We start from the raw sequence: 25551 nt of genomic DNA on the forward strand, positions 1-25551 counted from the left end.
TGTTGAGGTAGCTCGGGCCTTGGTCGTGTAGGGCTTTGTGCGCGTGGGTGAGGAGACGGAAGGTGATTCTCTTGTTGACCGGGAGCCAGTGTAGATCTCTCAGGTGTCCGGAGATGTGGCTGCGTCGGGGGATGTCGAGGATGAGTCTCGCCGAGGCGTTCTGGATCCGCTGGAGTCTCTTCTGGAGTTTGGCAGTGGTTCCGGCGTAGAGGGCGTTGCCGTAGTCCAGTCGGCTGGTGACGAGGGCCTGGGTGACCGTCTTCCTCGTCTCGGTGGGGATCCACCGGAAGATCTTACGTAGCATGCGCAGGATGTTGAAGCATGACGAGGAGACGGCGTTGACTTGTCTGGTCATGGAGAGGGAGGAGTCCAGGATGAAGCCCAGGTTGCGTGCATGGTCTGTCGGTTTGGGTGCGCTGCCCAGGGCAGGGGGCCACCAGGAGTCGTCCCAGGCGGAGGGCGTGGAGCCCAGGATGAGGACCTCCGTCTTGTCTGAGTTCAGTTTCAGGCGGCTGGTCGTCATCCATTCGGCTACGTCTCTCATCCCTTCGTGCAGGTTGGCTCTGGCGGTGGCGGGGTCGTTGGTCAGGGAGAGGATCAGCTGGGTGTCGTCAGCGTAGGAGATTATGTTGAGGTTGTGTTGGCGTGCGATGGCCGCAAGGGGGCTCATGTAGACGTTGAAGAGGGTGGGGCTGAGCGAGGACCCTTGAGGGACGCCGCAGATGACTTTGGTGGCCTCTGACTTGTACGGTGGTAGGCGGACTCTTTGTGTTCTTCCGTCGAGGAAGGAGGTGATCCATTCCAGTGCCTTCTCCTGGATTCCGATGTTGCTGAGGCGCTGTACTAGGGTGCGGTGGCAGACAGTGTCGAAAGCCGCGGAGAGGTCCAGGAGGATGAGGGCCGCTGTTTCTCCGTTGTCCATCAGAGTTCGAAGGTCGTCGGTGGCGGCGATGAGGGCGGTCTCGGTGCTGTGGTTGGCTCGGAAGCCAGACTGTGAGGGGTCGAGGGATCCATTCGTCTCGAGGAAGGCGGCCAGCTGTTTGTTGACGGTCTTCTCGATGACTTTGGCCGGGAACGGGAGAAGCGAGATGGGACGGTAGTTCTTGAGGTCGGTGGGGTCTGCTGTGGGTTTCTTGAGGAGAGCGCTGAGTTCGGCGTGCTTCCAGCTCTCGGGGAAGGTGGCGTAGTCGAAGGAGGTGTTGATGATGTCCCGCAGGTGGGGTGCGAGGACAGCGTCGGCTTTGTTGAAGATGTGGTGAGGGCAGGGGTCGGTCGGAGATCCGGAATGGATGGAGTTCATGGTGCGGATGGTGTCTTCGGTGCTGATCGGGGTCCAGGTGCGGAGGGTGGTGGTGGGTGGCGTCGTTGCGGTTGTGGCTTGCGTTGGTTGGTTGTTGAAGCTGTTGTGTATGTCCGTGATCTTGTTGTGGAAGTAGGACGCGAGGGAGTTGCAGAGTTCTTGCGACGGGGTGATGTCATTGTTTCCGGCGTTGGGGTTGGATAGCTCTTTCACGATGCTGAAGAGTTCCTTGCAGTTGTGTGCGTTGTTGTCCAGCCGGTCCTTGTATGCATTTTTCTTGGTGGCGCGGATCAGTTGGTGGTGTTTCCGGGTGGCGAGCTTGAGGGTGGTCATGTTGTCCGTCGTTGGTTCCCTTCTCCAGACTTTCTCGAGGGCTCGACAGTTCTTCTTGGAGCTCTTGAGTTCGTCGGTGAACCATGGTGTTTTTCTGCTGCAGGATCTGCTGGGTGGGGTTCTCAGAGGGGCGAGTTCGTCCGCGCAGTCGTTGATCCATTTCGTGAGGTTGTCGGCGGCCTGGCTGGGGTTCGCTGAGTTGGCGGGAGGGTGCTGGCTCAGGGAAGCGGTGAGCTGGTTGGCTGTGATCTTGTTCCAGCTTCTTCGAGCGACCTGTTGCTGGTGGTGGTGGATCGTCGTTCTTCTGAAGGTGAAGTGGACGCAGCTGTGGTCCGTCCAGTGGAGTCCTGTTGCGTGGCTGAAGGTGACGTCTTTGCTGGATGAGAAGACGGCGTCGAGTGTGTGTCCGGCGAGGTGGGTGGGGGTGGTAACCAGTTGCTTGAGTCCGAGGTTGTCGAGGTTGTCGAGCAGGCTGATGGTGTTGCAGTCGTTGTTGTTCTCCAGGTGGAAGTTGAGGTCCCCCAGGAGGATGTAGTCGGCGGAGGGGAGAGCGTGCGGGCTGACGAAGTCGGCGATGTCCTCGCTGAATCGTGTGCGTGGACCCGGGGGTCGGTAGATCAGGGTGCCTCTGAGGGTGGTCTTCGGGTTGGTGTGGATCTGGAAGTGCAGGTGTTCAGCGGTGGTGAGGGTGTCATCGGTGTTGGTAGTGATGCGGATGGTGTCTCTGTGGATGATGGCGATGCCTCCTCCGGTCTGGTTGTCGCGGTCTCTTCGGGTGATCTTGTAGCCCTCTGGGATGGCGATGGCGATGTCTGGGGCTGAGGAGGCGTTCATCCAGGTCTCGGTGATGAAGGCAACGTCGGGGGCGGTGGTGTCGAGCAGGTTCCAGAGTTCTACGGCGTGTCTGTGGACGGAGCGGGTGTTGAGCAGGATACACTTGAGGTGGGTGCTGCTGGAGTTCGGCTTGGCGGGTGCAGGGAAGGTCCGGATGCAGGTGAACTTGCAGGCGTGGCAGCTGAAGGGTCCGTGGGTGTGCTTCGGGGCGGCTCGGTGACATCCTGGGATGCGGCCGGTGTTGAGTGCGGTGAGGTCGGTGGCGCTGTAGGTTCGTCGGGTCGGCTTCCGTCGGTGGGGGCCAGGGGTCCTGGCGCTGGTCGCGGTCCGGTCGCGGACGGGCGCAGACGGGCTTACCTTTGGCGCGCCTTCGGCGCACAATCGGCGCGCCCGCTGCGCGTCAACGCTGCGCGTTCGCACGGTCGCCATTTAAGGCGAAGTGCGCGGGTGGGCGGAGCAGCTGGGAGGCGGGAGCGGGGAGGGAAACAGAAGAGAAAAGGGGCGGGGCTGAAGGCGGTGGCGGGAAGCGGGAGCGGGGGGCGGCGAGGTGGGCAACACGACGAGAGACGGCAGATACAGGAAAACAAGCACAAATTCAGGACAAAAACGGGGGAAAAATGCAGAGACACACGATCAGGGCACAGGAAGAAATAAGGAAACAAGCACAAATTCAGGACAAAAACGGGGGAAAAATACAGTTACACGCGATCAGGGCACAGGAAGAAATAAAGAAACAAGCACAAATTCTGGACAAAAACGGGGGAAAAATACAGTTACACGCGATCAGGGCACAGGAAGAAATAAAGAAACAAGCACAAATTCAGGACAAAAAACGGGGGAAAACCAAGGAGAGCTCTCAGGGCGGCTGCGAGGCCGGCGCTGAGGCAGAGGCAGGCACTGGGGGCACACGCAGCAGCTGGTGGCCGTGCGGCGCGGGGGTGTCCCACAAGATGCACCACACTGAACCCAGCAACTCTGTTACCCATGCCAGAGAACGACCCCAATGTGCACCCCGTACATGACTGCGTGACTCTTACGGACGAACAGACCAGGAGTAGGGTCGATCTCAGAGACACAGCTTTCCCTGACCCCGACGGGGAGTTGTGGGTGGACGGTTCTTGCATCAAACTCTCCGATGGTACCACTTCCGCTGCCTATGCAGTCACCACGGCTCGAACTGTAGTAGAAACAGCCCGCATCACCCAGCGATCTGCCCAGGCAGCGGAACTGATTGCTTTGACGAGAGCCTGCATCCTGGCAACAGGAACCACGGCGAACGTTTACACCGACAGCCAGTATGCCTTCGGGGTGGTTCACCATTTTGGGCTCCTCTGGAGGGAGAGAGGATACTTGACCTCACACGGCACACCCATTCTGCACGGGGATTTAGTCTCCGCCTTAATCGAAGCTGTCCTCCTCCCCAACAAACTTGCCGTTATCAAATGCCAGGCACACAAGAAGGTGACAGACATTATTGGACAGGGAAATGCACTAGCCGACATCACCGCCGAACGACAGCAGAAAATAGAACGACAACACGTATGTACGTGACCAGGTCACAAGCAGAAAACTGGACTGACGCCAAGGACACAATTAGAGACATACAAATGGCTAGCACACAACACGAATTGACTGAATGGGCACGGGTGGGATTGAAAGACGATGAAGGCTGCTGGCGGACAAAAGACACGAACAGATGGTTGCTACCTGATTCATACTTGATTCCCATATTAACCATGGCACACTCCCCAGCCCACATAGGATCAGCCCCCATGATCGAACTTGTCTCCAGGGTTTGGCACAATGACAAGATCCCAGATTCCGCCAAACGCCTGGTCCAACAATGCTTAATATGCCTGCAACACAACCCCGGGAAGGGAACTGTAGTACCCCGGGGGGGATTTGGGGTCCCAAACCACCCATTTGAAGTCCTGCAGATGGACTACATCCAGCTAGACAGATGCCAAGGCCTGAAATATGTACTTGTCGTGGTATGCGCATTTAGCAAATGGGTGGAAGCATATCCAACCCGTGACAACACCGCTATGGCCACTGCAAAGGTCCTGTTAAAGGAGTTTTTCCCCCGTTATGGCCTCTGTCGTGTTTTATGGAGTGATAATGGCCCCCACTTCGTAGCCAACGTTATCCAGCTCATCCTAAATGGGCTGGGTATCAGACAGAAATTCCACGCAGTCTTCCACCCTCAATCTGCTGGGCTTGTCGAACGACACAACGCCACACTAAAGCTTAAACTGGCCAAAATAGTGGCTACGACGGGCCTGAAATGGCCAGACGCCCTCCCATTGGCATTGCTATCGATGCGCTCTACCCCCACCCGACATCACTTAACCCCTTATGAAGTTGTCTTCGGTCGACCCATGAGCGTCTGGTCTGCCCCGAAACCAACGTCCATTCATGACGTTCCGGATGTCCTAATGTCTGATTATCTGTACAAATTGACTGAAACTTTGTCTGTCCTTCATCAGCAGGTGCGGCAGGCCATCCCCGATGCTTCCAGGGGTCCGGGTCACGCCATCCAGCCGGGGGACTTCGTGCTGATCCGAAACTTTCAGCGATCAAAGAGTTTGGAACCCCGGTGGACGGGCCCCTGGCAAGTGCTGATCACCACTCGGACCGCACTTCGAGTGGAGGGGAAGAAACACTGGCTGCACGCTCATCACTGCAAAAAGGTCTCTCCAGCCCTGGCCACGACAGACACCGTCAACACCCAAGAAGAGCTCCTGAACCGGGACCGACCATCGTTGAGCTGCTACCCTGATACAGAGACACTTGAACTTTCAAAACATCCTGACCCCACTGTGCCATCTCGAGAAGGGTATTTCCTGCGTCGAAAGGAGGGAGCTTCGGCTAAGTAGGCCACGGACTAAGCTTAAGAATCTCAGAACGGTGACCCAAACTACCAAGGGTTACCTGGAGAGAAGCTAAAACTGAGTCTGTGGTCCTGCCCACTACCGAGCACCTTGAAGACGAAGATGATGGAAGCGCCAGATAAGAAGATGATGGAAGCGCCAAACAAGAAGCCGACTGAGACAACAGGAAATACCCACTACAGAAATCCGAGAACAGATAGACTCCATAGCTCAAAGACAATTGCACTCTTCATCGTAATCCTCCTCTGTTTTCTCCTCATGACTACGCTCTGGATTATGGAAGAACACGCACCTGCTCACGAAACATTCCTAACCACTGCTCAGCCTACCACCACGAAGGAACATTATCTAATTTCGCTCTCTCCTCAACTAAGAGAGAGGCGAAAGGAGTTTTGGAACAACTCTTTCGTGCAGCTACTTCACCAGCACAATCTTGCCACCAACGCCACCAACTGCTGGATCTGTGGGTTGCTACCCCATGCCACTGGACATTCAATACCATTCATCCCTTCACCCTTCTCCGTCCACGGCTCCTGCCTTGCCTGGCTGATCCTCCTGCAAGAGAGCTATACGGAAAATGCCACCTCCAGCAGAGCTGCAGCACATTCTTCTCATGGGGCCGGGCGAAACAAGACAAAGACACACTTCTGCCCGCTGACCCCCAGCGACTCAATCCAAATGGACATTCCGGCCAAAGAACGAATCGAAATGCAGGTGTTCCACAATCCAACCAGACCCACCTTCTCCTATCTGCGGAAACGAACGGCTGCCACTCTGACTGTAGCCCTGACGGTCATCAACGTCACAGGCCACATGTGTGTAGAAGGACTTGGGACACAGCTGGTGGGTCACAGCGCTTGCCGCTTTACCAGAACTTTGGACTCCACGGATCCACCTTCCTTTGTGTCATCCCCAAACATGTATTTCATCTGTGGCACTAAGGCCTACACCTGGCTCCCCAAAGGCTGGGGGGGCACTTGCTACATCTCCTTCGTCCTTCCTCCAACTTATGTGGCCCCAGCGAAGCACCACAGGCAAAAACGAGCAAAAGACGTTGAGCAAGCCGACTCAACAGGAGCACAGTTCCTCGATGCTATGAAAGGACTCGTCCCCCTCTGGGGCCCGATGGCAAACAGCCGTGCCATCCGACATTTGACTCAGGCAGTCGAGACAACTATGAACATCACAGCGGGCATCTTTGCCAACAACACTGCCGAGCTCCAAGCGGTCCGTTTGGTGGCTCTTCAGAACCGCCTCGTTCTAGATGTGGTTCTGGCGGACCGTGGAGGAGCATGCCGCATTATTGGGGCCAGCTGTTGTACATACATACCGGACAACTCACCCTCAGTGTACAAAGCCATCGAACATCTTCACAGACTCTCCTCGGAAGTTCACCAAGAGCAAGAAGAATGGTCGCTTGGTGGTTGGTTCTGGGACACCATCAAAAGTTGGGGCTGGAGACTGCTCACCATTATCCTGATTCCCGTAGTTGTAATATGTGGCCTATGCTTAGGGATTCAATGTTTGCCACCTATGTGTTCTTTATGTGCGAGTTGTATTTTTCCCAAAACTGTGGACATTGGAAGCGAACACATGAGGGCATTATATGATGCCGAAGTTAGGAATTTGATGAAAATTGACATTGAGTAAGCAAGTTGGCTAGATATGTTGAAAAGGGAGGACTGTTAAAAGTTAGGCTGAAAACCGTCAACATTATCGGCGCCCTCTTGCTCTCCTTAAACCTTTTGTGCGTGTAAAACAGCCGCCGTCTTGGACACCATGGCTTCCCCGCTCTCGCCGAGAGCCAGCGCGTCTCTCTCTCTCTCTCTCTCCTAACTTCGCTGGCAACCCCCCCTGCTTGCACCTGCCTTGAGTCATAAACCCCTCTTCGGCACTGCTCTGCCCCAGGCTCTCATCCTGTTCCCAGCGCGACACCTCCCTGCTTCCCCGTCATGACCTCCGGCCCTTTTGATGCAAACCCCTTTTCCCCGTATGTCCGTCTGTCTTCCCCGTTCCCAGGCCGACACCTAGCTCTGCCGATACCATTCTCTTGCCCCTCCCCATACAATAGGAAGCTTCCCTCCTCAAAGGACCCCCGAGATGATCAAAGCCCCCCCATCCCACGAGATCCGATCGAAACCCGCACACTCCGTGAATCGGCGGAATACCCAGCTGCGCAATGATCATCACCTGTTGTGAACGGGGCGGGGACTTCCACTGTAGCCTTGCATGGGAACGGGCTGGGAAGGGGGGATTCTGAGGATGTCTTTCCGTACATCAAAGTATCGACGAGAATGTGTTACATGTAATAAAGAGATAAACTCGTGTATAAGAGGCCAGGCCTCCGGGATGCAGTTAGAGCACCTCAGAACGATACCTTCTGTCCGTTTTCGTTGTGTTCTCCTCCGGAGCGAATAAAAACCTTGTTTCCTGCCTTCCAGTCTCCAGCGCCTGCCTCTTCAATAGTTTAACTTCTTTGTGGGTTCAAGAGGCGACATCGCCGGGCAATAATTAAGGATCTTATATTCTGGTTGGTAGTGCCCCCCCAGTTTGTATTTTCCCAACATTTCCAAGCCCACTCCTCTACACCTGAGTCCAAAGCACCTCAGAGGAGTTACCCATCCTTTCATAACTCCTCCTCCCAGTGTGTTTACCTTACTGTGCCAGTTTATCCTCTTCTGGTTTAGGGTTTAGTATTACAGCGACATTGTTTGTGGCACCAAACAATATGCAGAGGTCTGTGTGTTTTCAGTGGCCCTGGTGCACGGAAAGAAATTCTCCCTCTGTCGTTTGAACTGCGTTCTACAGCATTAATCAGGGCTCCGGTGCCACTGCACCCTCTGCACCAAGGGAAGCTGCGCCCCTACATGTTTACTTTTCTGTACAGATCTCGCCCTGTTTTGTATTTCAGTACAGTGAGTTCCGAGTGTGTTTGCCTGCTTTTGGTGTGTGTGTGTATCGCCGGTTCATATTTGGGTTGGAGTCTTTCTGCGTTTGACGCAGTCTCCCCGTGGCGTGAGGTCTCCTGTCAGACGGCCCCCCCAGTGGTCTTTGCACGTGGCGGTGTATGCGGTTGTACGTGCCTGCATTCGCCGCATGCAGCTTTCTCATAAACTCGTGTCTCTGGCATGTACTGGTCTCTGGCTACAAGCAATAAATACGGCGCTGGCATGCTGTGGGGTCTGTTGTATTGTCTGTGCAGCTGCACCCGGACCTGTGCCGTCAGGAGCGTGTTCCCGTGCCGCTCACAGAAGTGCTGTGAGCCGTGGAGCCCCCCGATAGCAGCTGTCCTATTCACCCTGCGCTGCGGGCGGGCGGCGGCGAGAGGAGGAGGTCAATTATGCATTGCAGAACACAGTTTTTAAAGCCCCAAATTAGGCCCTCGATGTGATTAAAGGACAGGCCGGGATTGGATCTGAAATAATTCTCAACTCCCTTCAGAGGGGAAAGCCTCATACTTATGAAAAGCAGCCAGAAAAAAATGCAATTAAAGTGTATTTCATATTTAGCAGGATCTGTTAGTGGGCTTTGGCATTTACTGAAGTAATTCTTCCACATTTTTTCACATGATTAGTCAACAGGTGGTTTGTTCGGATTGAACCAGGAGACGGACACGCCATTATCGACATCCTACCGAAGCTAGGACTCTGAAAGGTTTGGCTGGCGTACTCCTACAAAAAATTATGAAATTCTAATTAGAAGCTGGATTTACAAGACTCTGTGGACAAATCTACTATCTTATAGAGCTGTATAATCTTTTAAAAAAAAGGTCAAGAATCGTGTCGCATGAAGTAACTACAGTAACCCTATTAGATCACAGCAACTATTTACTAAGGGATCATTAACTGGAAGACATAAACTATATGAACATCTAATCCTATATTAGCTTGCTTTTCTATATCCCCTGGATAATTGGGTTGTTTTATTGGAAGTGGTCCTGAAGAAGGTGGCCTTGCGCCGCCGAATCGCGCGTCAACCAAGTGCGGGGTCTCACATTGATCTTGGAGACCTGTATTCATGAGTTTACTTCCTTGTTTCAAATGGTGTGGCAGTGTATGTAGCTAGAGTGAGAATGTTTGGATTGTTGAGTATGTGTGCGGATGTGGGTATTTTCTTTTTCTTCCAGGGGGGTAATGAATTATGTATCAATTTGTAGTAACTCTATTTTGTATATAGTTATGGTTTATATGCACCTTATTATGCTTTTCTCTGTTTACACTATTTGTATATTAAAAAAAAATGTTCTGTCTTTATAAAAATTGATTTTTCGCATTTCATGAGGAACTGACAAAGGAATATTAATTGATGCAAACTAATGGAATTTATATTTATAAAAATGAAATAAATTATTTTTTGAAAGAAATGTAGGTTATTGATGAGCTTCTGTCACCAACATTTGATTAATTATTTGAAATACTGTTGCATTAGAATCATGTGGTAGGTAAGGGAAAATTGTTCTCTGTCATATAGTCAACAGGTGGTTGCACCTCAATGACGCCCAGGTCTCCTTTTTCAAATAATTTGTCAGCCCTTTTCCCTTTAAAAAAGTATTTTTTGCTTTCAGTGGAAGGGCGGAAGTCTTTATTTTCTTTTCATGCACGCACCTGAACAGATGCCTTTAAGGTTCCGCCCGTGCATTTATGGAGCAGCCGGACGATGTCACCATTTTGCGCTCACTTTAGAGGCTTGGGTAGAAAGGTTTTGCAAAAGCTGGCTGGTCCAGTGTGAAGTGTGAGATGTGTGATGACAACACATTTCTAGTGCTTCTAATGCACTGTATTTCCAGCCCTGGGAAAGGAGAGCTCGCCCGAGTATAATGAGTCAGTATTGGTGTCACCCCATGTGATGGTGTCACCCGGTGCAGTCCGCACCCCCCTAGTGACGCCACTGAGGAGACGTGGTTGGTGGCGGAGAGGATGGGGTTGAGCTTGTGTCCGGCGGTATGGGTGGAGGCCGTGATGAGCTGTTTGAGTCCGAGGTTGGCGAGGTTATCGAGCAGAGCGACGGAGTTGCTGTCGTTGGCGTTCTCGAGGTGGAAAATCAGGTCTCCGAGGAGGATGTAGTCTGTGGAAGCAAGAGCGTGTGTGCTGACTATGTCGGAGATGGTGTCGATGAACTGTGGCCAGGGTCCGGGGGGTCTGTAAATTAGTGTTTCTCTGAGGGTGGTGTTGCGGTCCGTGAGGATCTGGAAGTGCAGGTGTTCGGCGGTGCTGGAGGTGTCTGTTGTGCAGGTTGACTCTGAGGGTGTTTCTGTAGACAATTGCAATTCCTCCTCCAGGTCTGTTGGTGCGGTCCCTTCTGGGGATCTTGAAGCCATCTGTAATTGCTATGGCAATGTTGGGTGCCGAGGAGGGGCTCATCCAGGTCTCTGTTAGGAAGGCGATGTCCGGGGAGGCTGAGTTGAGCAGGTCCAAGAGTTCGATGGTGTGCTTGTGGACGAAGTGGGTGTTGAGTAGTATACATCTGAGGTGGTTGCGTTCTGCTCTGACGGGTGGGGTAGGACGTGCAGGTGTTTAGCGGCTGGTGAAGCTGCAGCTTCGGCAGGTGAATGGTCCGTGGGCGAGTTTCAGGATGGCCTGGAAGTAGTTCGATGATCGGCCAGTGTTGAGTTCGCGGATTGTGTTGGCGTCGTAGCGGAGTCTGGCGACGTGGTGGTCGTGAGGGCCAGAGGGGTCTAGGGCTGGGCGTGGTACAGGCGCGGACAGGTGCAGACGGGCTGGCCCTATATAGGGGAGGAGGGGCGGGAGGCAGGGAGGCGGGAGCGGCTGAGTCAGGGGCTGGGCTGCAGGGGCAGCAGCGGCAGAAACGGGGGAGAAGCAGAGCAACAACTAAGGGCGCAATAAGCAGACAATACTAAAATGCAACAAAATAACAGTGAGTAAGCGGGAATCTGGGGAAGCAGAACAGCAACTGAGGGCACAATAAGCAGACAATACTAAAATGCAACTAAATAACAGTGAGCAAGCGGGAATCTGGGGAAGCCGAACAGCAACTGAGGGCACAATAAGCAGACAATACTAAAACGAAAACGAATAGCAGTGAGCAAACGGGAATCGGGGGGGGGAAAACCAGGAGAGCCTACAGCGAGCCTGCGGTGCAGGAACGGGCTGCTGGCTCAAACCCTGCTCGGTGGAAGGCTCAGATGTTGGCGCAGTCGTCAACCAGGCGGAGCTGCTGGGGAGAATGCTGTACAAAAGGGGGTGGTGATGGACGGAGCATCTGAACCAATCAAACACTCACACCCAGTTAACAGATCTGGGTTTAATCCATCACCGTTCTTTAGCCCACTCTGCCACCTCAGTTCAGACATGGCCATATGCAAATCAGTCTGACCCTGTGCCTCATGAGAACAGTCCAGCACGAACTGCCAAGCCATGCCTTCCCTGGAACGGAAACAAGCTTCCTAGGACCGGTTTCTGGCATTTCAGCCGTCTTCAGCCAGGATTGCTTGAATCCAGTGGTAAAGTGAGCAAGGGACTCAAGTCTGAGCATAACCTGCCAACTTATGGCGAACAAAGCGGTACAAAAGGGAATGGTGATGGACGGAGCATCTGAACCAATCAAACACTCACACCCAGTCAACAGATCTGGGTTTAATCCATCACCGTTCGAGAATGCTGGCCTTGGCCCGGAGGACAAGGAATCAGGAATCCAGGAAGAGGCAGATTGCCTATGTAGTCAAGACTTGTTTCTGAATCCTAAGAACTCAGAACAAATTCATGTTCTTCTTACCTTGGGAGGTGCAGAAAACTGTAGTTCAGGCTTTGATTTGATCCTGTCTGGACTAATCTAATGCTCTTTATTTGGGCCTTCCTGATGTTTTAATATATCTCCTTTAAGTGGTCCAGAATTCTGCGGTGCGACTATTGTTCAAACTCTCAAAACTGTTGCCAGTAACAGCCTATCGCAAGCAAGTACACTGGCTCCCTATTTAAAAAAAAAAAAAAAAAAGTCCTCTTCAAAGCTATGCGATTGCGCATTGTGCGCTACATGACAATGATCCAAAATACTTGAATTCAAGGATCTGCAAGTACTGTCCCCCAAGATCGCGGCGTTCCATAAATGCTCAATTTCTAACCCTACCGCCGTTTAAGATAAAGAGGCGAGTGGATTCTTCTTTTCCCTTTCTAGTTGCCTCTTTCTGGAATCCGCTTTCTCTCCAACTAAGGATTACCACGAATTAGACTGCATTCAGGAAACTATTAGAAACCTACCTATTCAGCGATTAATGCCTTGTTTATTGCTGGCACACTCTTGAGTAGCCATGCACTCCAGAAACGCCGTCATTCATTCATAGATGTGTATGCATTTATATGACTTTGTTTCTACATAGTAGGAGTGATATAGAAGTTAAATGGTGATTGTCCTATTGCATCTTTGTGTGTGAGTTTATCAGTATTTTAGGCTGTGTCTGAGACTAAAGACATCCATGGTCAGTTTGTTCTCATGGTCATGAGGAGTAGTCATATGTTATATCCTCCTCCTTGGATGCCATTGTATTTTGCACATTGTATTGTTAAAAACATTGTTGTGGATGTTCATAGACTGTCAGTCTATGTGTAATTTGTAATCCTGTATATTACGTGGTGTGATATTATGTGTATGAAAACATGTTTGATGTTGAAAATGTGAATGGCAGGCATGATAGATAAGGTCTTAAGTTAGGATGGCGAGTCTTCTCTGAATTTTGGAATTTCCTTAATTTTGAAATTTGACAGCCAGGGGTGGTGTATTCCCCCCTTCCCCCCGCCCCCTCCCCGCCCGCCTTGCTCCTTTTTGCCCATTGAGTGAGTGGAGGACCACTTTGCTGCTTTCAACCCTTTCAAGCTATGTCCAAAAGTGGAAGGGAGTGTGGCAAAGAGTGAATTTGTCGCTGTCCCTCACTTTTTGGTATGGAATGATGTAGGTAACCAATCCCCCATTTTCGTGTGCATTACATGCACTATTTATTTTCAGTTTCTCCTAATTTTCGTATACATCTGGCGAGTTCAGAAAAAAATGAAATGTGGCTACTTTCAACAAAATTGGATTTTCATTATTAAGAAAATCCATTTTAACTACATTTCAGTTTTGTTTTTGTGTTTTAGCTGGTACAGTTAATAAAATGTATACAGGATTGCTGTGTTTTTTTGTATAGGCTTGCTAACAGGCTGGGGAAGAAACATTTTCATTCTCTGATGCTCTTTCATAAACATGGTAACTGTAATGTGGCTACAAGAAGAGATAACCTTATAAGTTCTGTCTTAAAGGAAGAGGGAAGAAAAATAGTAGAAAGTTTATGTGCCACTATATTTTGAACGACACATTGTTCACCATCCTGTGTAAGAAGCAGAGACGGAGCATGCGATGACACCTCATCTCTTCATAGCGCACCATACATAAAAAGATGCATACGATGCCAGTGTAGGATCAGTGCTGGACGCACACGGACTGATTGCTGAAAGTGTTTTGAATGAAAAAGCTGAGTTCAATCCTGATAGCACAATAAGATAAGTGGGGAGACTTTACATGACTTGCTTTATTATGATAGACTAATGCAACTATCATCTTAGCTTCTTATAACTTAGTTAGGACTCAGACTAAATATGGATGTGTGATGAAGTACGACTGAGGCTTATCTAACCTTTGCCCTAAAATGTTATAATAATCATTGAGTTGTCCACAATATATACAGACACTCTAATGCACAGGATTTGTATTGTATTGTATTGTGGTATATTTATATAGCGCAACCTGTCACCGCCAAGGGCATCCTGGCGCTTGAACAGTGAACCAGCAGATTCAGCAACTTAGCCTGTCCTGGGGAAGAGGTAGGTTTTTAACGCCTTTCTGAAGGCTAAGAGATCCTCAAGACTCCTTAAGGAAAGCGGCAGGGAGTTCCAGAGTTTGGCCGCCGCTACTCTGAACGATCGGCCACCCATCCTCACTCTCTGAAAGCGCGGTACTACGAGTAGCCTGGATGAAGAAGAGCGTAAAGCTCGGGATGGAAGGTACCAAGCGAACATTTTCCGCAACGGGACCGGGCCCAGGCCATGGATAGCCCTGAATACAATGCACGCTGCTTTGTAGCGAACGCGTAGATGAACCGGCAGCCAGTGAAGTTCCTGTAATGCTGTCGTGGAAGAGCTGTGATAGGGGCGAGAAAGGGCAAGTTTGGCAGCCATGTTTTGCACTCTTTGGAGCTTGCCCAGAAGTGTTACCGGGGCCTCCAGAAGTAGTGCGTTACAGTAGTCGAGTCGACTAAGGATGGTGCTCCGCACTACTTCGGGTCTGGCTTGCTCAGGGAGGAGGGGCAAAATCTTGCGCAGCATGCGAATCAGCATCATGCACGTTGAGATGGTCTTATTTACGTGCAGATCTAGCTGCAGGTTGGGCCCAAACATGACGCCCTGATTGCGCGCCGATTGTGCAGCTGACACCGTCTCTGGAAATGACGAGGGCCAGAAGTCGTCAGGGAGATCTCGGGGAACTCGGTCGTTGGAACAATACAGGACCTCCGTCTTAGTTCCGTTAAACTGCAACGAGTTCAATCGGAGCCATTCCGCTGTAGCCTGCATGCACCGGTGGAAGGTATCCAATGGAACTGTAGTCGAATAATGTATAGTATGAACGTGCTGATTTCAGTGTATGGGGTGGGCTCTATATACCACCTGCCTCTGAGACCGGTTTTGTCTGGCTCCTAACATTCTCACCTGCATGAGCATAACTCAGCAGGAAAGGAGTGAGAGACACCTGCCAGTTTTCATTTTCTCCAAAATGTTCATAGTTTCATTTTGGGGCTTGAGTAATCTACTAGTTGTGACTCCAATAATTTCGAGGGTAGTACGATACTAGAAACGGGAGACAATAAAGAATGTGGAGAGATTAATGTTTTCTACCTCTCCCGTCTCTCAAAGTTGCTGGGGGCACTTTGGGATCTTTAACCGCCCCCAGTCTTTCCCTTGGGCAGTGCTAGTTAATTTTACATTTGTTTTTTATGTTTGCAAATATTTAGAGATTATTACCGAATTGGTGTTGCGATGGATATTTTTTGTACTGTCCCCCTCCTTGTAAATTTGAGATGTTTATACCCTGCCTTGCACAAAGTCATGGGGAGTGATTTGTGTTTTTCACTACACCGATGGCACCTATGTCAGAAAACAAAGTGGTGCATGGAGTGCTTTAAATAATCTCAGCCACTGGTAATTAATCAGGGTTGCATTCCAGTCCACCATCATGTGCCCACTAGGCCATACTAGACAGCCAAAAGACATATGAAAATAAGCGTTTGTCCTGCTCCTCTAGGCAAAGTCCATTCCGAACGGTCAGGCCGGGCCCTTCAACATGTACATAACTGGCACATGTGCATGTTTTTATGTTCTATTATTTAAGATGTGTTCGCAACAATTTACAGTTACATACAGCATTGCATGTATAGCGGACAGTTGCAATGTGCTCATATCTCAGTAATACATCTGCGTGGACAGTCTCCTGGCTGTCTTGAGAACTTTAGGGTTGTAAAAAGAGAGTATGATTGCTTCACACATAGTCTCATTATGAGTAGCTTCGTAATACCTTTTTTGGGGGGAAACAGTTTCTGCTTAAAACGGCATTATGGCTCACTTCGAGATTTCGACCTGTGTTCGGGTAAGAAATTCACCAGGTCATGCCCCACAAAAAGGCCCAGAGTTACAGGTTCATATGCGTAATCGATGTAACAGCACTGATTCCCGCATGCTATGACCCATTCCATGTGGGCATATGTGGGATCAACTTGTTAATTCCCCGATAATACCGCAACACAGTAACACCAGCTGCGGTTCCCAAATGGGGATTCTCATGAGACCAAGGCAACTTGTGACAAGGAACATTTTGTTGGGTTGAAATAGGTAAATTCTTCTGATTACCTTGAAAGGTCCTTTGATATGGAGAAAATCAGCCAACTATATTCTGTTAGAATGATGAATGGGACACGGTACTAATAAGGCTCAGTTATTGTTGGACTCTAACCGATTCTATATTTCCAGTTCTTAAAGAATTCCTGCAATTTGATGGGTCGATGTGCGGTATTCATGATTTATGTTTCTTTTTCTTCCGCGTGCAAGATATCCATAACTTTTGATGGGTATGGCCTGCATCCCACTATGGGCTGATGTCATCCTCTGTGACTCTTGGTCTGGCAATGGCCGATCCATCTGCATAAACCTAGTTGTGTAAAAACTGTATTCTTCATGATCAAAGCCTCTTTCATGTGGTCAACAAGAGAAACCTACTGTACACTTGCAACCCCGTGGCCATGTTTTACATGTGGACATTCATACTTGGCCACTGTGCCAGCATTCACCTTTTCACCGTTGTCTTCCAGATATGTAAAACATATCACAGACAACTTCAAAAGACAAACTTGTGCTCAACCAGTGGGATCTTCGAAACTGGCTCCTGCATTACCTTGTATGGTACTGTGGGACCCCAATTTAGTGCAGAATATCCAAGTTCATGGTCTTTGTATACCGGAAGAAATTGTGTTTTTACTTTCTAGGAGATGCAGTGGTTGACTTGGTTCATTTGGGCCCTTCTCTCCTACCCCAGACATCGCCAGAGTGATCCAGGAATCACTTAAATGGATACATCAGATTTGTGTTCAGACTTTCTTGAGCTCTAATAAGGTGAATTGATAAAGAAGCACCATAGATCCTTACCCTCGGCTATGGAGGTTTGTTCTCAGGACAGCCCAGAGACTGTCCAATCAGGTGTATTACAGAAGTGTTAGCATCTTAGATGGACCACGTATGTCTTATTTGAAAGTGGTCATCACATACAGGAACTATGCTGACATTCTTACACACAATATGAAGGTAAACACCCAGGCTATCAGTTAAATAAAAACCATAATTCCCAATATTAGAAACTTAAACCATAACACAGACAAACATGATGATATCAAAAATAGTATTTTTTAATAAAAACAAAGATAAATCTATACAATGTGAATATACAGTTATAATGGATTGTTGATACAAAAGTGATGAATTTCCTAATTAAAGAAAACATAAATTTAAAACATGTTAGACGGACAGTGATACATGTCCTTTCTACAGTTACTGTGGCTGTTGGGTTTGAGTCAACGCGTTTCGACACGTCGTGGTGTCTTCCCTCCGATTCCTGCCGTTACAAGCCGCCCGCTGATTGGACCATCCCCAGAGGGAGAAAGAGCGCGAGTAAGGTACTCTACTAAAAGAATAGAGCCCGTCTACAAGTGAACGCGCATTATCACCCCCTTCCTGGGTCCCACCCATAGGAGGGACCTAGCAGGTAATCCAGCCCCTAAATTTGGTATATAGGTAGGAGCTCAGTCCCAAGACTTTAGATTTATCCTGACTGAAACTTTGATACGAAACTCTGGACGATCTACTTTGCAAGAAGACGATTGAAGAATCTCCCTTGTGGTCAAGGAGTGACCACCCTGCACAAGCAGGCACCCTCAAGCGATCAGCGGTTTGCTTTGTCAACGCTCCTGCCGCAGCCCGAGCACAGAGCCTGACCAGTCCTAGACTTCCAGACTTCCAACAGCCCGATCCACAGTCACAGCAGAGCTGAGACCCGTGGAGGCGACGAGAGACATGGGACCGGCCATCTTGGAAAGCCAGCAAATTGCTTTCCGTGCAATTTCTGAGACACCCTCGACGTGACGTGGTTGGATGATACGTCATCTCCTGAAGCCCTCGAAGCCACTCCTCCTGGATATTGTCTACTCAGACTTAATCAACAAAAGCAGAGGGGGGGGGGGGTAGCTCTAATTCACAAATCTGAACTAGAGTGCACTCTGGTGAAAACCACGCTGTTCAACAGTGAAAGTGGCTTTTTCACTATTAAACTCGGCCCCAGTAACGTTATCAATGGTATGCTGATATATCGCCCACCTGGAAGCGCTGGGCAGTTTGGAGATCAGTTGCTGGATCTAATTACTCTACCGGCACTCCGCTATAAAAAATTCATCATTCTGGGTGACTTAAACCTCCATTTTGATGATATTGAGTGTGGGGAGGCTCAGACGGTCGCCGCAGCACTGAAAGCTCTGGGGCTCAATTTACAATCCAATGCCCCCTCACACCAACTGGGCCATCTTCTTGATCCCATCTTCGCCAACTGGGAGGGCATCTCAGTTTCCTCTCCAGTTAGAACGACTTGGTCAGATCACTTTATTATTCCACTTTCCATAGAGTATCTGTCTCCAGAAAAGAAACTTAGTAAACTCCCTCCTTCTAAACGCAGAGATTGGAAGAAATTTAAAATAGAGGCTTTCAAATGTGCCCTATCAGAACCCCCGCCCCCCTCCCCCCCGTGACTCCCTGCAGGAGGCATGGAGCAGATATGAAAAATGGATATCCAATGCGTTGGATGTGGTGGCGCCCTGGACATCTAAACCTCCCGCAAGGCAATCTAAAACCGCCCCTTGGTTCTCGGAAAAATTTAAGCTAGCTAAGGCTGTATGCAAAAAATTAGAACGCAGCTGGAGGAAAGACTACAGCCCAGAGTCAAAAACTCTCCTCAAGGAGGAACTAAAAAAATATCAGAAATTAGTCAGAACTGAAAAGGGCATCCATCTTAAAAGTAGAATCGATCTAGCGGACAATCCCACCAAGAACTCTTTACCATCTACAGAGAACTCACAGTCCCGTCCAGACTTGAAGCCCAAGATACTTACTCCAAGGAGATGTGCGATTCTATAGCTGATTTTTTTTGTCGATAAGATCGACAAAATCCACGCCACCTTCACAGACGAAGAGGATCTTTTAAATAAACATATGGTAGTCAAAGATACCTCTATGGAGAATTCCTGCCTCACATGTTTTATACCACCTGAAAAACCGGAACTTGTCAGCATTATTAATAGCATACAATCTGGCTCGCCTTGTGACGTTTGTCCACCTGCACGCTGCAAAGGAAGCATGGAAAGCCTGATCATTAATCAGATTAGTCACATTGTATCGCTGTCTCACCATGAGTGTTATGTGTTGGACACGTGGAAAACAGCTCAGGTCATCCCTCTAAAAAAAAAAATCTAATATCCACATTTCACCGTTTCAGAACCTCCGCCCTATTTCCCTTCTCCCCTTTTGTGCAAAGGTTGTGGACAAGTGGTCAACAGGCAGCTGATGAGATATTTGGAGGAGCACTCTCTCCTTCACCCCACTCAATCTGGTTTTAGAGCAGGCTACTCCACGGAGTCAGCCTTACTCTATCCCACTGAATGTCTGAGACAAATAGTGGATGAAGGAGAGACAGCAGCGTTGGTGTTATTAGATCTCAGTGCAGCTTTTGACACCGTGCTGCACACAACGCTGCTGTCTAGGCTCTCTGATATGGGAGTGGCGGGACAGGCCCTGGCATGGATAGTCTTTTTTGGCTGATAGGAGCTTTCAGTTGCACTGTCCACCCTTCAAGTCTTCCCTTAGAAAGGCAAGCCATGGGGTTCCCCAGGGCTCGAGTCTGAGCCCTACTTTGTTTAATATCTATATGGAACCCCTGGCTCGCCTAGTGGAGGGATTTGGGGTGGGCATTGTAAGCTATGCTGACGATACCCAACTGATGTTCAAGCTCACGCCCGACCACAGAGAAGATGCCACCAATTTCTCCAACTGCCTGCTAACAGTGGCATCTTGGATGAACAGCAACTGTCTGCGCCTTAATGACGCTAAAACAGAATTGCTGGTGGTAGGGAAATCAGTCTCTGCTTGGTCTCACATGTGGTGGCCTACGGAACTGGGTAGCCCACCTCGTCCGGTGGATTCGGTACGCAATCTGGGTATAATGCTTGACTCAGATCTTTCTTTCAAATCTCATGTCAGTAAAGTGACAGCCAGGTGTTTCAGCATTCTGAAAGTCTTGCGAAAGGTTCTAGATCTCCTTCCTATTCAGGTCAGAAAGAGTATCGTCCATGCTTTGGTGACCCCCCACCTCGATTATGGGAATGCCCTGCTTTTAGGCTTGAGCAAAAAAGGCCTTCATCAACTTCAGTGCGTACAGAACGCAGCCGCTCGCCTTGTGCTCAGAATCCCTCGCGGAGCATCTGGGAAGAACGCTCTTGCCAAACTTCACTGGCTCCCTGTCAAGGAGCGAATCAAATTTAAAGCCCTTTGCTTTGCGCATAGTATTGTCCAGGGCAAAGGCCCGGACTATTTAAAAAAATCTTCTCACCATGCATCGTCCCATCAGAAACTTGAGATCGTCTGGTGCAATGTTGTTTAAACTCCCCAGAATCACCAGAGCCAGGATGGGAGGTTGTTCATTTAGATACCTGGCCTCCAGGTGTTGGAATGAACTTCCGCTCGACCTCCGAATGGAGCCTTCTGAGATTAGGTTCCGTGCTAGACTCAAGACGCTCCTTTTCCCTCCTGTGTAACTTTTTGCTGGTTTCCCCTCTTTGATCCACCCCTCCTCTGCCTCTGGCAACCTAGCAGTATTCTAGCACGGGGACACACTGTCTTCTGTGTAGCCAGGCGCTTTAAAAATGGTTTTATTATTATTATTATTATTATTATTATTATTATTGTGCATTGGGGATTGAGAAGCCCCAGCCCCGAGCACCAACTGCACCGAAGATCAGCCCTCCTCACTCCACGAGTTCTGCGTGGGGCCCTTCTGCATTTTCCTGCTCGACACGTCTGTCCGGTCACTTACCCGTTGGCTAGTGGCCTTTGTGATGATGAAACCTTTGATTTGAAACGCTGGTCTGGTTGCTCCAGACTGGCCCTTGCTCCCCTGAAAAGGAGCAGTCCATCAGACCTTGCTGGTCTGATTAAGAAGCCATCTTCGATTCCTGCATGGGTTGCCTTTGCCAAGGCTTGTTGACTCCAATCCGGAAGCCGATACCGCCGACAGCGAGAGCCTTCGTGGGACAGTCCGTATCCAGTGCCTGGTCGTCGTCGACACCTCCTGGTCCATGTGGCTGCTGAGACAAGCTTCACGACATCACTTGATTGCTTCGCGACATCGCCTGGTTCCTTCTTGGTTCCATCCTGGTCACTGGCTAGTGACCCAGACTCTGTCCCCTCTGCTTTCAGGTACTCTTCATCCTCGATCCGCCCCTGGATCCAACCGGACACTTCTCTCCTGGTCGCCTGCAGCATCTTTCTCCAAGGCTCCATAGGAATCCGCGACGAAACCCGACACACTTTGACACCTATGCACCCGCTTCCTGTGGGTGAGGTAACACGAGTATTTCGGTACTCCTATAGGTATTGACTATCCTAGTGTCCTAGTTTCAAGTAGCTTTTTCCCCAAGTACATCCGGAAGTGTCCTAAAATAACTAGTTTCCATTTCTTTCGTTCCCATTCTAACTCTTTGGTAACTTGCGTGCGTGTACAGACACTGCACGCACATCCCGTGGGATTCCTGCTCCCTATCCTTTGGCAGTACAGCATAGCCCCAGCGATTCCCCAGGCCCTAGGCCTGTCCTTTGTTCGTGACGTGGTTCTTATACAGCTATTTTAGTATATGGTTCGAAGTGCCCCGAGGGCATTACTGTATTTTATGCAACTTATTGTATTTTAATTAAGTATCTTGTTATGTGCTGGTGCCTCTGACCTCATAAAGAGTTCAGAGGATTGTGTTAGAAATAAATACATATATATTTTGATATACAACCTGTGTGGTGTCCTTTCATTTGGTATTAAAGGGATTGCATATGGTAAAACAGCTGGCTTCACATGCCCTCTTGAGTTTAGCCTAAGACTGCTTTGTCCATGCTACCACTAGGATAGCTGGTCTATAACGTTGACTTTACAACCATCACCATAAGGGTTGTTTGGACTGATACAGGGTGCCCACTACAATAGTGGACATCACATATCAGGCCAACTTCTCACAGAAGGCCCACATCAATTTTAAATATTGTTATAGTGTTGGCTCGTAAGCTTTTCAAAATAAACTCTGTGATATTAAACTGGTGACACTGAAGAAAGAAAGAACGACTTCTAGTTGCACTCAGTATTACAAGCTGGTGCAGAGATTCAAACTCTCTTGTTAAGGAGCATTGTCTCACAATGAGGTCTGCCTGGCAATTTAACCTTTTTCTACAGAAGGCCCTTTCTGATTTTATTGATAAAGAGGAGATCTTTCTGACAACCTTTTTTCAAAATAATGTAGTGACTGCATAGATCCGCCATAATCATCATGTATCTTGTGCACCTGGGTTATTTTCCCTCTTCGAGTAGGTAGTTATTGATTTATGATGGCATTAATCACAAAATGTAGGCCAGCTGAATGGGTTTTTCATCTACAAATTTTACTTGGTCAAAGGCCGTTTTCCTGAGTTTTTTCCCCCCACATTTTATTCTGGACAGGTGTCATTTGTAGCTTTTCAAAGGCATGTTATAGTTGTTGCCTTGATTCACAAGTTAACTGTGTGGATCTCACTTCATGTAATTTGAAAGCACCATTTATTGGGTTTGAGCTTTAGGGCAATTATACATTTTGGTCAGGCAGTTATTAAGCACGTTGAAGATCCAACTGGTGTCCAGTAAAAGTGGACAACTGCCACCTCTGCTCCATCGTCACTATCCTCTTGCATGTAAGACTCCTGATGTGCCCATAAACAAAGGTTTGCAAAAGCAACTATAAGTTACCTACCATAGAGACTCTTTTATTCATTCAAGCACAATTTTTTAAATGTATTTTGTAATTACAAAGCCTGATAATTGCAACAAGGCATGGTTGTGCATACAGTGTACCTTTTAGAAATCTACAGGGTTCCTTTTGTAGGTTGAAAAAGTAATTTTTGACTCTAAAAAGGGGTTGTAGGCCCTTTCCGAATCACAAATAGGAGGATTCATGAAAGTGGCACACCCCCATTATTTGTATGCGTTGGGACTGCTTGGGAACAGCTTCCACTATTGTTATCCTGGGACATGATAGTGGCCCAGATGATCACTGTGTACGCCACCCCATGTCTTCCTAGCATGTCATCCTTTTTTTTTTATTTAGAAAACAAAAAGCAGCAGCTATCTCATTAGATTAGAGGCTACTTTTAAACAAGCCACAGCGAAGTCAATAGGTCTCGACTTTGTGACCTCTTGGTTTTGCCAATGTTTTTTGCCACACTGCACAGCACCCATGATACTGTGCAGTGTGGCTAAAGTTTAGAAGAAAAAAAGACCTCAGCCTTCGACACGGCCACCCACGTAAATTTATAGGAATGTGCACCATGCATATGTGTTTCTACAACATGAGGTGGATGGTCCAGTAACACGTTGAAGGGGGGAAAGCAGAAGCAACATGGGAGCGGATACAAAAGCAGTGGGCTGTAGGGGACGCAAAAGCAATGGGGGCGGAGAGACAGCAACACAGGAGTAAGGGGAAAGCAATACGGAGGGCATGGGTGGTGGAAAGCAATGAGGAGAAGCACTTGGGTGTGTGCCAGAGGAAGGGGGCGGGGAGAAGCTCTCAGGCAATAGAGAGCAACACAGGAGTGCAGGTTGAAAGATGTACATGAGGGGGACAGCTCGAAAACACACACACTCCTGTGGAGTTCATCACACAGAAGAAAAAAGTGGTGATTCAAAGCAAGCAGTTGAAGCCGCGATGCCAGCCATTAAAAGATATTGGAAATAGGCAATGCTCCATGAGAGGGGGTACACATGATAAGCAGGCAAATGAGAGTGACAAAGAGAGCCAACCAATGGTAAGGAATGCGTGGGCTATAAACTCCTCTGTTGTTGATAAACCACAATATACCTCGGCAGACCATGCATGCGCTTTCCAGTAGGCTCGGCTTAAACATATGTTGACTTGCTGGAAACCAAATCCAGAGACGAAGGTCTGCTCTCCCGTGCAGGCTTTCATCCCTATGTTCACAACCATTCATTGAGGGTCTTAAAATACGCTTACCAAATACAGCTTGCCTGATTAATATTCAAGAAGCAAGATTTTTTTACCATCTCTGGGCATAGATTTTGCAACGTGATTGATTAGAACTTCAGTCACATTGTTAAATGAATGATATATCTGATAGAGACTTATAGCCGCAGATACTTTACCGTAGAATTATCTGCCGGTATCATACTGGATCCAGACGTTTTTCGTGAGCAGTACCTCAGCATGCCGGTATGTGGCATCATTTAGTTCCATGTGGCATCGTTGGTGTAATTTGCGCCAGAAGTGAAGTGCGAGGTGCCTATATAGGCACCACCCCAGCGCGCTGATGTCAGTTGTTTTCTTTCTGCGCCAATCAGCACAGATTCGGAGAAAGCTACCCACAGTAATTTTTTGGCTGACCTTTTTTGCCAAAGTCTCTAGAGGTTTTTTCTCCTGGTGTGGCAGGGATTCTTCCGGCGACTCGGAGAAGGGTAGGTGCTGCTGATTGGGCCACACAACAAAACCGCAGCATGCATGTCATGCGGCGCCTCCGCGTCACCCGATGATACGGGAATCCACCGAACTTTAGGTCAGATTTGGAACAACATGACACACACACAGTAAGTAGCACTCCTGGCACTGCTCAGTGTGGGGTAGTTCATCCACTATATGTTTGTATGTTTTTTTGTCCTGATGAAGCGCCCGGATCCTTATGACCAACAGAAGCACAAAACATGTCGACAATCTGTTTTTGAGGTGTGACCGCCATTAGGTTCCACTCTTGAGACAGTAAGTTTAGTTCTCTTACCTTTTTTCACACCTGTTGACTACCTGATTTCCTTTGAAACTACAATAGGCTTTTTATCCCTGGAAGGGTATTCCTGTCAAAGTCTTGTGCTAGGAAACTCCCTTTGCAGTGTTAACCTTACACACCACACCCCATGTCAAAAATAACCCCCCTCACTTGCACTCACCTATACAGCTGCCTTGGGAAAGATCTCAGCCAAAGAGACCCTTCGGGGGACCCGTTGGGCATTGCAGCGCCGACCCAACGAGGAGCAACGCCCAATGATGAAGCATGACATCCTCTAGGGAATGTGTGAGAGCAACATAAACAGTCTTATTGACTATCCACTCCCATTACCCCAGCAGAGGCACCCTCTATATGTTTGGGGATCTGTGCCTCCCTTACTCTCCAGTTTCACCAAGGAACACTAGCCCTATGATTGATTTTTGTGGCAGGGATTTCCACTAGAAAGGTTGGTTTCAAGCCCTGTGGCGCCTGTCAATGGCGGACCCGCATCTTGTCTGCCTCTGGTGTCTTGAGAATGACCACGATGTGAAGACCTGTGTCTACT

At 48.9% G+C, this 25551-nt stretch overlaps 1 protein-coding gene across 1 annotated transcript in view; it reads left to right on the forward strand.

Annotated features, from left to right (window-relative positions):
- The window catches only part of GMPR2 (guanosine monophosphate reductase 2), a 288749-nt gene that overhangs the window by 67360 nt on the left and 195838 nt on the right, over nucleotides 1-25551 (forward strand). The gene's annotated exons all lie outside the window — the stretch shown is intronic.

Source organism: Lissotriton helveticus, chromosome 5_1, assembly GCF_964261635.1.
Source record: "Lissotriton helveticus chromosome 5_1, aLisHel1.1, whole genome shotgun sequence".
In the NCBI taxonomy this organism is placed as follows: Eukaryota; Metazoa; Chordata; class Amphibia; order Caudata; family Salamandridae; genus Lissotriton; species Lissotriton helveticus.